The sequence below is a fragment of the Mus caroli genome, chromosome 4 (genome assembly GCF_900094665.2).
Source record: "Mus caroli chromosome 4, CAROLI_EIJ_v1.1, whole genome shotgun sequence".
Taxonomy (NCBI): Eukaryota; Metazoa; Chordata; class Mammalia; order Rodentia; family Muridae; genus Mus; species Mus caroli.
The window spans coordinates 129,988,293-130,002,005 of NC_034573.1; positions in this window are offsets into that span (position 1 = coordinate 129,988,293).

Consider the following 13,713-nt stretch of genomic DNA (forward strand, 5'->3'; position numbering starts at 1 on the left):
CCCAGGCTCACATTGGCTCTTCAGCTCTAGTGTGATCTCCTCTTCATGCCTCCAGAGAGGTCTTGTCCTTGGAACGGGATCAAGCATGGGGCAGGACATTCATCAGGACCAGAGGGATGTGATCTGTCTATCTTCCTTGGGGCTAGCAGATGACACTGTAGCTGGATGTTTGCCAGATTCTGTTGGTTTTCGTCCTGGGCTGTCTAATGATCACCTGTTGCCTTAATTACTCTGCTCAGGACTGTGGTCAAATACTTGCAAACACATCAGAAGGAAGGGTCTACTTCGACTTAGCTGCAGTCCGTCGTGGTTGGGACATCACGGAGGCAGGAGCTTGAGGCAGCAGGTCACATTGTCTGCAGTCAGCAAGAAGAAGCTGAGGGCTGGTGCCCAGTTCCCTTTCTCCTTGGTGTGTGGTCCAGGGCCCAAGCCCAGGGTACCACACTGCCCTCTTTTAAGAAATGTCTTTCCACCTTAAAGAATCTATCAAGATGGTCCCTCACAGACAGGCCTGGAATGGAGCCTGTCTCCTAGGTGATCCCAGATGCTGTCAAATGGTGTCCCAGATGGTGTCAAATCAACACCAGCCATCACAAGTGCTGTGTGCAATCTGTCACTGGGTCAAGGCATTTGCAGCCAAGCCCAATGGCCTCAGTTCCTTCCTCAGTGCTCACATGGAAAAAGGAGGAGGTGGAGGAGGAGAAGGAGAAGTAGAAGGAGAAGAGATAAACTATTGAAACCTGTCCTTTGACATTCACATGATGCTATGGTACATGGTGCACACACACACACACACACACACACACACACACACACACACCACAAACACACACACATATGTACAAACCACACACACACATACATACACACAAAAACAAACACATACACACATATACATACATGTACACATACAAAGTCACATACAAGCACACACACACAAACACACACACCACACACACATACACACATACATATACATACACACATAGACATACACACACATGCATTTACACACACATACATACATGCACACACATATACACAGACACACATACCACACACACATACACATATACACATGTACACACACATACACAGACACACACACCACACACATACACATACATACATACACACATATACACATATACACATGTACACACACAGATACACATACACAGACACACACACACCACACACATACACACACATGCATACACACATGCACACACATATACACAGACACACACACAAACACACACAGACACACACACAAAGACACTCAGAGACACACACACCACACACATACATACGCACAGATACACAGACACACAGACATGCATACACACATGTACGTACACATACACACACACACACACACACACACACACACACACACACAAAATGTGATTGCCCTCATTGCCCCCTCGCAGTTATTCCAGTGCTGGCTGCCCTCACCCAGACTCCTTCCTTTTCTCCCTTCCCCAGCGTTTGTTACTAAAACCACTCTCTTACCTATGGCGTAAAGGAAGATTAGCTTGTGCTGTAGTACAGATGAGCCACGGCACCAGGAAAGGTCAGTTTCCTTTCACATGAGGCTGAGTGTGAATATAGACCACGTGTGTGTCTGTGTCACACCAAAGTCTGGCCTAGTTCCTGTCCACCCCCTATCCCCACCCCTCTGCTGGTGTGTGTGCTCCTCAGAACTACAGCTGTGGATGGATCCTGTGCTGGTTAGGGCTTTTGTCAACTTGACTCAAGCATGGGTCATCTAAAAAGATGGGTCAATTAAAAAATTGCCTTCATCACACTGGCCCGTGGGCAAGTCTGGGGAGCATCTTCTTGATTAATGATTGAGGAGGAGGACCCAGCCCATCGTGGGTGGTGCCATCCCTAAGCAAGTGGTCCTAAGTTCTATTAGAAAGAAGGCTGAGCAAGCCATAGGAACAAGGCAGTAATCAGGGTTCCTCCATGGCCTCTGCTTTGGTTCCTGCCTAAGGTTCCTGCCTAGAGTTCCTGCCCCAGATTCCCTCCATGATGGGCTCCAACTCTTAGCCGGAATAAGTCCTTCCCCCAGGCTGCTTCTGGTCATGGTGTATTAGAAAGTGAACTAAGACAGATCCCTAGTACCCAGTACACTGCCTGTCTACAGTGGAAGCCCATTAATCATCTGCTGAATGAGTGAGTGGGCGAGTGAGCGATGATATAACGAATGAACGAGTAGAAGGTGATGAGTGAAGGAGGGGGAAATGATGATATAATGAATGAATAAGTGAATGAGTGAATGATGCAATAATAGATGAGTGAGTGAATGATGAGATAATGAATGAATGAGTGATGAGATAATGAATGAATGATGAGATAATGAATGAATGAATGAATGATGAGATACTGAGTGAGTGAATGAGTGAGTGGATTATGAGTGAATTATGAATGAATGAACGATGATATAATGAATGAACGAGTGAATGGTGAATGAGTGAAGGAGGGAGGAAATGATGATATAATGAATGAATAAGTGAATTATAATTGAGTGAATGAATGATGAGATAATGAAGGATTGAGTGATGAGATGATAATGAATGAATGAGTGATGAGATAATGAATGAATGAATGAATGATGAGATACCGAGTGAGCGAATGAGTGAGTGAATGATGAATGAGTGAATGAATGAGTGATAAGATAATGAGTGAGTGAGTGAGTGAGTGAGTGAGTGAGTGAGTGAGTGAGTGACTGGAACAGCCCCAGGTGAGGCAGTAATAGCTGCATCCACAGCAGCCCCATCCTCATCGCTGTCCTAGTAAAGATTCCTCCCTCATGTCTGCCAGGCAGGCCTGTGGTCACACCTTCTGCAGAAGAAGAAACTGAATCCCTAATGGCCCCTACCCTTGAGTGGGACACAGAGCAGCACTCTGTTCTTAGGTGGGGTGTACTGGGGAAGGGCACAGCCTTTCCTGGGTGACCTGTGGGTCATCTCTGCCATCATGAGCTGTCCTGAGCTCATCCCGGATCAGCCACGAGGTGTGGGCATCCCAGCTTCACAGCTGGGCACAGCTGAGGACCCTCACGGCACCCAGAGAAAAGGGTTTGATGGACCCCCCAGCACCCTTGGCTCATTCTCAGGCCATGGCTTCCTCTCCCAGACTCACACAGCACCCTGGGCTCACCTCTCAGGCCATGGCCTCCTCTCCTTGACTCACACCCTCAAATCTCTTATGACAGTCAGTCTTGATTGTCATTTTGGTGGCCCAGAACCAATTAAGAGACATATTTCTGTGAGAGCCCATGAGGACATTTCCAGAAAGGGTTAGCTGAGGGCAGAAGCCTCTCCCTCAAACTGAGTAGTACCTTCGAAGGGAAGGCCCATATGTTAAAGAGGTCTGAGGAAAACCCCGCACTGCCTACCTGTCCCTCGGCTCTCGCTCACCAGTGTGCGTGCATATCCCTGACGATGTGGCTTCCATCCTTTGTGGCATCTGACTTGTGCTTAGCAAGCACAAGTTCAAGCACCGGGTCGGGGTGTGCTGGAGTTCTATTCACAAGCTCTGTGCTTTAACAGGGGTCACCCTGTCACCGTGGGAACAGATGAAGACAGAGGATGGCACCCTACACTAATGTCAGTGTGGACACCTGGGAACCCAGTAAAAGCAATCGGCTTTTACTGCTCAAACTCCGAGCAGCCGTGCTGGCATCCACACAAGCCGGGAGAGCTAGAACAGAGCTGATCTTCTCTGGAGTTACACTGGTCACCCCCACCCAGTCTCCCCAGTGGCTGCTGTCGCTGATGGTTCATTACAAATGAGAAAATGGAGATGGAGCCGGGGACCCCGGCAAGGGACAAAATCCCACATAAGCGGGCCCTTTGATCACCACAGCGATTTGTGCAGAGGCTTGTTAGCTCCCGAAAGATCAAACGTGGAAGATAATGAGCAATTTTCAGGTGGTCGGTGCAGCCTGTGAGGTGACAACCCAATTTAGTCAGCATCTTAATCGCATCAGAATCCCTGACTTGGCGCTGTTCGGGCCTCTATTACTCCATTATGCAGAGCACTCGGCCGGCTCCGGGCTCCTCCATCCCTGTCTCTCCAACTATTTATCTCCATGCGATTTAATTAAAGTCTAGTGTTTAATGACACAATGTGCACTAATTATTTCTTGTTGGTTGTTGAGGGAGGATATTCCCAACCCCCTCCCACCACCCTTTTGCAACAGAGCAGAATGTCATCGTATCACAGAGCAAAAGCTGGGACAAGGACAGGCTAGGTGATCCGCTAATATCGGAGGGGCAGAGGCTTCTGAGGAAAGACAGGACATTCTTGCTCCCTTATCCCTGTCATGGGAGTGGGTCCTTTCTCTGTGGACTTACTGTGGGAAGAAGTCAAACTCAAGCACCTCATGAGGACAGGCTGAGTTCCGCTGGCAAATTTCAACAGCATTGACCTGTTGGAACCAGCATTGAGCTGACCTACCCACAGGGCAAGAGAGTGGAACTGCAGCCATGGGCAGGGAGGCAGGAGTGAAGACTGCAGGGACACTTCTCATGTGCCTGTGACAAAGGAACTAACAAAAGCTGGATTTTGAGATGAGAAAAGCTTATTTTGAATCACAGTTGAAAGAACAACTCCATCACATGGGTAAGGCATGCTGGAAGGAACACGGGCCGAGGCTCCCTCCTTCTTATTCACTCCATCACCCAGTTCTGGAACTTCCTGCCTCCAGACAATCTAGAACCCCCCCCACAGGTATGGCCAGAGGTTTGTTGCAGGTTATTCTAGACCCTGCCATGAGGGTAATCACTAACTATCACAGAAAAGCTACCATAGATGCCCTGTGCTGCGGCCAGAGCCTTGTGTGGTTTAGTTCTGAGCCCTTGGAAATGTAGAACCTTCATTGGGGGGAGCACTCAGGGTAGAAAGCACACTTGCAACACCCAGCTGATGAAAACCAGCCTCCTTCCGGCATATTGACCACCTCTGGGTGTCCAAGGTACTTGGGTCTTTTGTCAAAGAGCCTGGACCCAGGCCTGTTAGCCAGGAGGTGAGAAAAGGTCACAAAGGAAAGGACTAAGGAACCTGGAAAGGCTCTGCTGAGGTAACCAAAGGAGCCTCAGGTCAGCTGATAGCAAAGCATCATGAGGTACAGGTCCTTCTCCAGACTGTCCGCAGGTGGGGCCCAACACAGGATGTATCTTGCAGGACATGTCAGGCAGAGTCAAGGCAGGAGAGGCTGTCAATCTGGGAATCCAGGCTGCTGGGGCACATCAGTTGGGCAATATAGGGTAGAGGTCAAGAGCAAGGTGGGGAAGAGCTGATCTTTGCATGTCCTTGAGCAAGCCACTTCACCAAGCAAGTCACATGTCCTTGTGCAAGCCACGTCACCAAGCAAGTCTCATGCCCAAGATTGGGGATGTAGCTTAGTTGGTAGGGAGCTTATAGGGCTGTATAAAACCAGGTGTAATGGTCCATGTCTGCATTCCCAGCACTTGGGAGAATCAAAAGTACAAGGTCATCTTTGGTTATGTTTTGCATAGCCAGGGATGCCAGCCTGGGCTATGTGAGACCCTGTCTCAAAATCAAAAAGAATGCTGCATATCCACATAAGGGACAAGATTTCTATGTTACTTCATCAGGCAAATTAAATGAAACTGTACTCCCAATATTTTGGAACTGACTGGTGACTTCAGATTACTTCTGGTTTAGGGAACCACAGCACCCACTCCAAACACAGTGTCCTTGGCTGCAGAGGCTAGAGCAAGCTTCCTCTCTGAAGGTTACATGGCACTGGGGAGGAGCCAGAAGCCTGAGAAGCTGCCCTGCCTTTTATCTGTTCAGAAGCAGCCCATGGTAAGTCCTTCCACAGAGGGTAGCAGCCATGCTGGGGGGCATAGAGATCTTGATGTCCCTTTGGGCCTCAGGTGGAAACATTTTATTCTGGCTCACAGTTTGGGGGTGCACAGTCCATCATGGCAAGGGAGGCATGGCAGCAGGAGTGGGAGGCAGCTGGTTACATTGTGTTCACACAGTCAGGAAGTAGAGGGATGGGAGTGAGAGGTGGCTGGTTACATGGTGTCCACAGTCAGGAAATAGAGGGATGGAAGTGAGAGATGGCTGGTTACATTGTGTCGACAGGAAATAGAGGGACAAATTGCTGGTGCTCCTCTCACTTTCTCCTTTGCATTCCTGAAGGACCAGAGCCCATGGGATGGTGCTGCCTCCATTCTGGTTGGGTCTTTCCACCTTAATTAACTCAATCCAGAAACTCCCACTCAGACATGCGGGGGGGGCGGGGCTTGTCTCCAAGGTGATTTCAGGTCCTGCCAAGTTTACAGTATTAACCTTCAGGATGCCCAAGAGCCTCGGGATCCAGGCTCACCTCCTGGACATCTCCGAGACTCAAAAAGAAATGGCTGCAGAGAGTGTGAGGAAGGGCATGGGGGAGGATCAGCTCCAGATCCAGGGCCCCTGGGACTCGAGAAGCAGCACCTGAAAGATCAGGGTGAGTTTCTTTAAGGAAACACATCTGACACTCACCATGGTATTCTTTTCTGTAACAGGCTGCTTTATTGTAACAAACAAAGAGAGCCTTGCCTGAGGAGGAGCAAGAAGAGCTGTCAGGTGCTGTTCAGGGAGACATGAAAGAGCCTAAGAAAAGCATAGGGAAGCTGAAGGTTGGGATAGAGCTGCCAGTCCATGGGTCCCACCCACCCCACCACTCCTCAGCCCAGGGCTGAGCTGGCCACCACAGAGTGAGTGATGGTGCTTTGAGCCTGAGAAGACTACCCCTGGGGTTTATTCTATTTTATTTTATTTTTGACTAATAAAATGTATACACTCCACTCTCAACTCAAGTCTCCCCAGGCTAGGGCACCAGTCCCTCTGGTGATCCTCAGGGGGGCAGTTGCTGTGACCTGAAGGCCAATCGGGGAACTTACAGGTGCCTTACTCCTCACCCTCAGTGTCCTGTCCCTGCCTCTTAGTCTTGGCCTCCTTGCTTCCATCCTGTAGACATGGGACCACTCAGTAGACCTGGGCTGCTAACCTAGAGACTTTCCCATCTTTTCTGGTCCCAAGGAACTCACTGTATAGTCACAGCCAGAATATCATGGCAACCAACCTTTGGGGAAGAGTCACCAAGGGCAAACTCTCCCTCTCTTTCATCATTTGTTCCTAATGGCAGACTGGCTAAAAGCACAAAGGAGCTTTTTTTGTCCCTCCGCCCTAGGTGACAAATGACTTTCTCTGTCCTGTTCCCGGATGCTGCTGAGGAAGTCAGGCTGAGGCTTTCCAGACAATTACACATTTTCTACAGGTAGTTTTTCACAATGAGAAGGCAGCTTTCTTAAGGCCAGCTCTGGGAAGCAGAGGTGTGCCTTTTAGAGAAAGCGTGATGATTTGGTCCATTCTCTGTTGCTCCAACAAAATACCTGTGACTGAGTCGTTTATAAAGAATTGAAGTTTCCTAGCCAGACGTGGTGCTGAATGCCTATAATCCCAGCAAGAGGCTGGACCGTGGAAGAGTCTGAGACCAGCCTGGACTACACGGCAAAGACTCTTTACTCTGAAGGTAAAGAGAAAAGAATACAGCTTTGTTTCTGTTGAGCCTGTAGATGCTGAAAGTCCAGGCTTATGGGTCTCACACTTCATGGTGAGGACTTTATGTCACTTGTTGACAGTGTGAGCAGGCCAGGAAGCCAGAGGGAGCTTGTTCAAAACAAAACAAAACAAAAACGGTCCTGTGGAAACACACTGATTTGATCATGCACGATGGATGGGTCAGTCCACTCTCCAGGACATGCTCTGAGCATCATCATGTTCTTTACTCTCTGAAGGTCCACTTACCAATCCAGCTACAACCTGATAGCTGAGGGAGGGCAAGTGGAAAACCACCCAGCCATGTTTGGGGTGCCAGGATGTGAGAATCCCCCCAGGATGTGCTCTCCAGGATGGGAGATACCTTCCAGGATGTGGGATACCCTCCAGGATATGGGATATTCTCCAGGATGTGGGATACCCTCCAGGATATGGGATATTCTCCAGGATGTGGGATACCCTCCAGGATGTAGAATGCTCTCCAGGATGTGAGAATACCTCCAGGATGTGGGATACCCTCCAGGATGTGGGATACTCTCCAGGATGTAGAATGCTCTCCAGGATGTGAGAATACCTCCAGGATGTGGGATACCCTTCACAACTATTGTGTTACCCCAAAGTGAGGGAAACCCCGACATGGTGCTTTGAAAATTCAGGGTTGGCTCTGCAGAAGTGACTCTCTGTGAGGAAACCGTTGGGAGATGGGGATGAAGTTCCCTCTGGGGAGCTCAGCTGCTCCCCATTTAATGAGACACCCACTCTGGCTAGTCTGGGAAGCTCCGGAAGGCTCTAAGAGGTCAAGCTGAAGTCACGTGGTCTGAGGTGGCTCAGAGGGGAGGGTGGCAATGGTTGAGTGTGGCACTGTGGGCCATCAGACATGAGGCTGACATCTCAGTTCTGCCACTAAGGAGCCAACAACACTGGAGAGCTGCCTGTCCCTCAGCACCTCCTTTTCCTCAAACAAACTCAACATCATGTGAAAGACCAGCCCTGAGCCTGGCTCTCTCTGAGTCTTGAGAAACAATCATTGCTATTACTAATATAAAGCCTCCTCCAATCACAAGACACCAACATCCTCCCCATCCATGAGACGTGGATCAGCTAAGGTCACCGTTGGTTGCAGTAAAGCCATATGCTGCCCACTGTGGTCATGGGTGCTAGTCTGTGGGCCAGCTGCTCCTCTTAGTGTTCCAGCTGCAGGTTAGGAGACAGTCTGTTCCGTATGCCTCTCACCCCCAAACCAGGCAGTGTGCGCCAGATCCTGGGGCAGGGACCAGACACATCACAAAGGACAAGAAGAAATAGGGGCTGCCCCGGTGTCTCCATGAAGAATAGACCATACTGCCCCTGCAGAGAAACTGAGTTTAGATCCGAACACCTATGTCTGACAGCTCATAGCCACCTGTCCATTCAGCTCCAGGGGATTCAATGCCCACTTCTGTCCTCTATGGACACTGGTACTCATGGGAATTCATATGCATGCGTGTACATAAAAATAAATAAGATCCCATTTTAAAGAGAGGGATGGGGGTTGGGAGGAAAGGGAAGGAAAGGGACAGGAAGGAAAGGGAATGGAGAGAAAGGGAGGGGAAGGGGGAGAGAGAATGGGAGTGGGAGGGGAAAGGGAAGAAGGAGAGGGAGGAGGGGAAGAGAGAGGGAGAGGAAGGGAGAGAGGGGATGGGGGAGAGAGAGAGCGATGATCATGTGTTGGGAACAGAAGACAACCTAGGGTTAATTAGTCACTGCCTACCCTTTTGTTTGAGACAAGGTCTCTCACTGACCTGGAACCTGCCATGCAGGCTAGGCTAGCTGGCCAGCAAGCCCCAGAGATCTACCTGGCTCTGCCCAGTCTTTCCCATTTGAGCACTTGGGGGTGAAACTCAGGCCCCTGGGCTGCACAGCAGACACTTCACTTACCAAGCCCTTCCTCTCCCCAGCCCACATAGAAATGACCCATCCCCATCACATACATCCGGGGCCACTGGCAAAGTCAACAGTGCAGGAGCTGAGCATCAAGGACTCACTGGAAAGCCACCAGGCAAAGAGGAAGGCAGGTTAGTGAGCAGCTAAGGAGACTAACGTCACCTAGGCAAGCCAGGGCCAGATCCCCAGGCCCTGCACACAAAACAGGCCTGGGTAAGGTGGCAATGAGTGATGGTGCCCTTGCGGCTCCTCAGAAAGGAAGCTGTAGTGCCTGTGTGTGGTGGGGAACTGTGTGTGTGTGGTGGGGAGGATGCGTGTGTACAGCTGAGCCACCCAAACAGAGTGCTTCAAAGAGATCTCGCTCAACGTGAAAGAATATATATATATATTTAATAAAAAAACTAAAATCTTCAAGAACCCTGGGGCTATAAAATGGAAAGATCAAAACCCTCAGTCCAACAGTTACCAGAGAAATTGTAATTTTCCCATTTTATTGGCTTATATAATAAAAATCACTGCACAGCTGATGAATTTTAACGTTGCGTGGATGTCATTGAGGAGGGTATTCTGAGCTCTGGGGGGCTCGCTGCCTAATTTTATCTCTACCTCTCGGTCACAAAGATCCCTAAAGCCCCAGAGATCTGAATCCTACGTTGGCTCTCATTTTGAGTGGACAGGACAGGCTGTAGCTGCTGCTTGGGCCTGCGGTTGTAGCTCTGGTGGGCCCTGAGGGGAGGCCTCGGGCACCTGGGCTCACACAGGCTGGAGGCCCGGTGCTTCTTGGTGGAATCTGGCCTGCTCACCTTCAAGGAGTTTTAACCAGACCATGGAGTAATGGACTGCCTCCTGACAGCAGGGGTGGGGGTGGGGGGTGGTGGGGGAGAGGTGGGGGTGAGAGTGGGAATAGGAGTGAGAATGGGAGTGGAGATGGGAGTGGGGGTGGGGAAGGGCTTCCCTGCGCCTGTCAATTCAAGCACAGAGGCTGTAGGTACAGGTTAGGAATATGTCTGTCTTTGGTTTTGTTTTTAAAAAATGTGGTCTCATGTTGCCACCCCAGGCTGGCGTTATACTCCTAAAGGAATCTGTGGGGAAATTACAGGCTTGTCTCCAGTCGAGCTGAGGTCTGAACCCCAATGGTCATAATTCACCTACAGTAGGTGTTCCTTCATGCTCCTGGAACTCTGGCCCCTGCCTAAAGTACCACCTCCCATGGCCCCTGCCTAAAGTACCACCTCCCACAGCCCCCACAAGAGAAGCATACGCCCACGGTCCTGGTTTTATACTGTCAGCCCATCTGACCCAGGAAGTCTTGGGTTAAGTGATGTGGCTTGGGGCACGTGCATGACAAGTCAATGATGTGAGACAAGACCTCAGTGGCTCAGAGTAGCTGCACATCTGACTCCTCCCACCCCCCTGTGTGGCACAGAGACCTTTATCTTCCTCTGCTTCATCCCGAGCCCCAGGCTGCACAGCTGAAGGGGTGGGGCTGTGGAGGGCCTGGCACCTGTCCTCCTGAGTTACAGTTGGAAGTAACACACAGCACTCGGTGACCTAGACACTACCCTGGGACCAGGAAACCCAAGCTCACCACGTGCCTAAGTATTAAATAGCAGCCACAATGACTGTGGCATCCTTCATCTAAGCCACATTTGTCCTTTCTGCTCCAGCCCAGCATCTGTCAGGATACTATCCACCTCTCCACCTGGAGCAGTGGTGTATGTGGAAGGGAGGGGGCGGGAAATGCAACCCCAGCTCTTCCTTCAAGAGCAAACAGCCCCCAGACGTCCGCAGCCCATTACCGAGGTAATTCGGTCTCCGTAGTCTTTCTCATTACACAAGAAGCCATGTTATTATTATTGTTTATCATTTATATGATACGACAAGCATGTGCCCCATACTCACTGCTCCCCGCAGGCCTGCACTCACTCCCCTCCACCTTGTCACCTGCTGCCTTGACAACTCCTTCCTGCTGCCTCTACCTCCACCAGAGTGGTCACAGCTGCTGGGCACAGAGGGGGCCGTCAGCCCTCTCCTCCATCACCAGAATGCTAGCAAAGGCCATTGAGCATCTGCACCACCCACCAGGGGTCATAAGCCCACATAAGCAGTCGCTAGGGACTAGGAAGATGGGCATGCTCATTAGCCCATCACAAGTAAGGAAACTGAGGCACAGGGATGCAAGACGCCTGAATGAGCAGACAGCCCGCTTCCTATGTCAGACGGAAGTGCCCAGGTCCCCGGCAGCCCTCTGGGTCCGTAAAGAAATGGGGAAGATCTTCGTGCTGTGTGTGGCAAGCTTCAGGAATGAGCCCTGGGCTAGGGGACAGGTCATGAGCTTGGGCACCAACACCGGCCACCTTGGTCCATGCAAGGCTCAAAAAAAGCACTCCCTCTTCTTTACTCTTCATGGCTGGGGAGCAGGGCTCGCATTCCCCTCTGCCTGCAGAGATAAATGAAATAATAAAGCGGATATGAATAACAGCATTAGGCTTTTCTGCTTGCAGTGCCCCGTGGGAAGGGAGTCATAGTGGCTAGTTATGGCAGCTTCGCCAGCTCATTGTATGTATGTGGCTTCGGGTCAGATGTCCCTAAAGACATGGCACCCGAGTGTATGGAAGGTCACCAGCAAATCGATGGCCGGCCTCGTGGTGAGGCCGCCCTTGGGATCCATTAAGGAGTGGCCCTGGGGTCTCCTTCCCTCAGCCGGTGGACACAAGGCTCATGTCCCTGCAGCACAGCTATGTGGAGTGTGGGACAGGGGGACGGCCTACATGAGGGAGACGGGCAGGAATCAGGACAGCTAATAGTCATGGCAGTTTCCCATCAAGATGCAGGTCACGAAGACCAGTGGGCGGATGCACTGGTGCAGGGATGTGGGTCTCTCTGATCTATTAATCAGGGTGCTGTGCCAGGTGCCTGCCGAGTGCTGCCCTGCTCAGGCAGTCATTGCTAAGGTTTCCCTGGCAACTCCTGTGGAAGTCAAGAGACACACCCCTCTCCTGCAAGCTCTGTGACCAGACAGACAGACAGACAGACAGAAACACTTTCCCCAACAATATCCATGGGCATGTGTACGTGCAGCCCCCACCCCCACCTCCCAACATGTACCCACATGGAACTTCACCCCTTCCTGTGGGATTTGGGGACTGCCTTTTAAAACCCTCATACATGGAAAGGCCAGGCCTGATGATGCACACCCATAAGGCAAGTGCTATGACTAAGGCAGAAGGATCATGAATTGGAGGCCAGCCTGGGTCACCTAATAAGATCTCACCTCACAAAACCAAAACCTCATAAATAAATAAAACCCTCCTGGCACTGCAGAGCCTGGATCAGCCTGGTCTCCGCCTTGGAAAGGGATGGAGACTGTGAGCAGACGTGCACAGACACAGTCAGTAGCTATCTCTGTGAGTGTAACACAGGGGAGGGCTCAAGCCAGCCAAACCCACCTCAGCCAGAGGCTAATCAGAGAAGACTTGTCTGGGGAGGTGACATTTGGAGCTAGAGGGTTAATGCGATGACCCATCTTCACCCTCAGCCTGACTGTATTTAGAACCACCTAGGAGATAGTCCTCTGGCTTTGTCTAGGAGAGTGTTTCCAGGAAAGTGTAACTGAGGGAAACGCTTCTTGAACACAGGTGGTGCCATCCCGTGGGCGGAGAACCTGGGGTAAATGAAAAGGACCGAGAGCAAGCATCCACCCTCTGCTTCCTGCCTGAGCATAAACGTGAGTGACCTGCCACCTCATTCTCCTGCACAACAGACTGTGCACCCTCAAACCGTGAGCCAGAACATGTGAAAGATCCTGCGGGGGGTGGGGGTGGGGGTGAGTCTTCCTCTTGAGCTCTCCCAATAGAGAGGTGACATCCATCTCCAGGGGCTGCTGTGAAGTCTTTAGTGACATCAGAAATTCTCTGCCAGGTGACAAGCACTGTTCCCCTCCACCCCACCCCACCCTCACCCCCGGGGATCTGCTTTGAGCAGACCTGGCACCCAGTGCCAGCAACTGTCACCAGGCTCTCTTCTCTCCTCGTGGATCGCCACTGTGGCTTGATGGAGAATGGCCCCCATAGATTCATACGTTTTAATGCTTGGTCCTCAGTTAGTGGAACTGTTTTGGAAGGATTAGAAGGTGTGGCCTTGTTGGAAGGGGTGTGTCACTGGGGCAGGCTTTGGGGTTTCCAAAGCTCACCAAGCCAG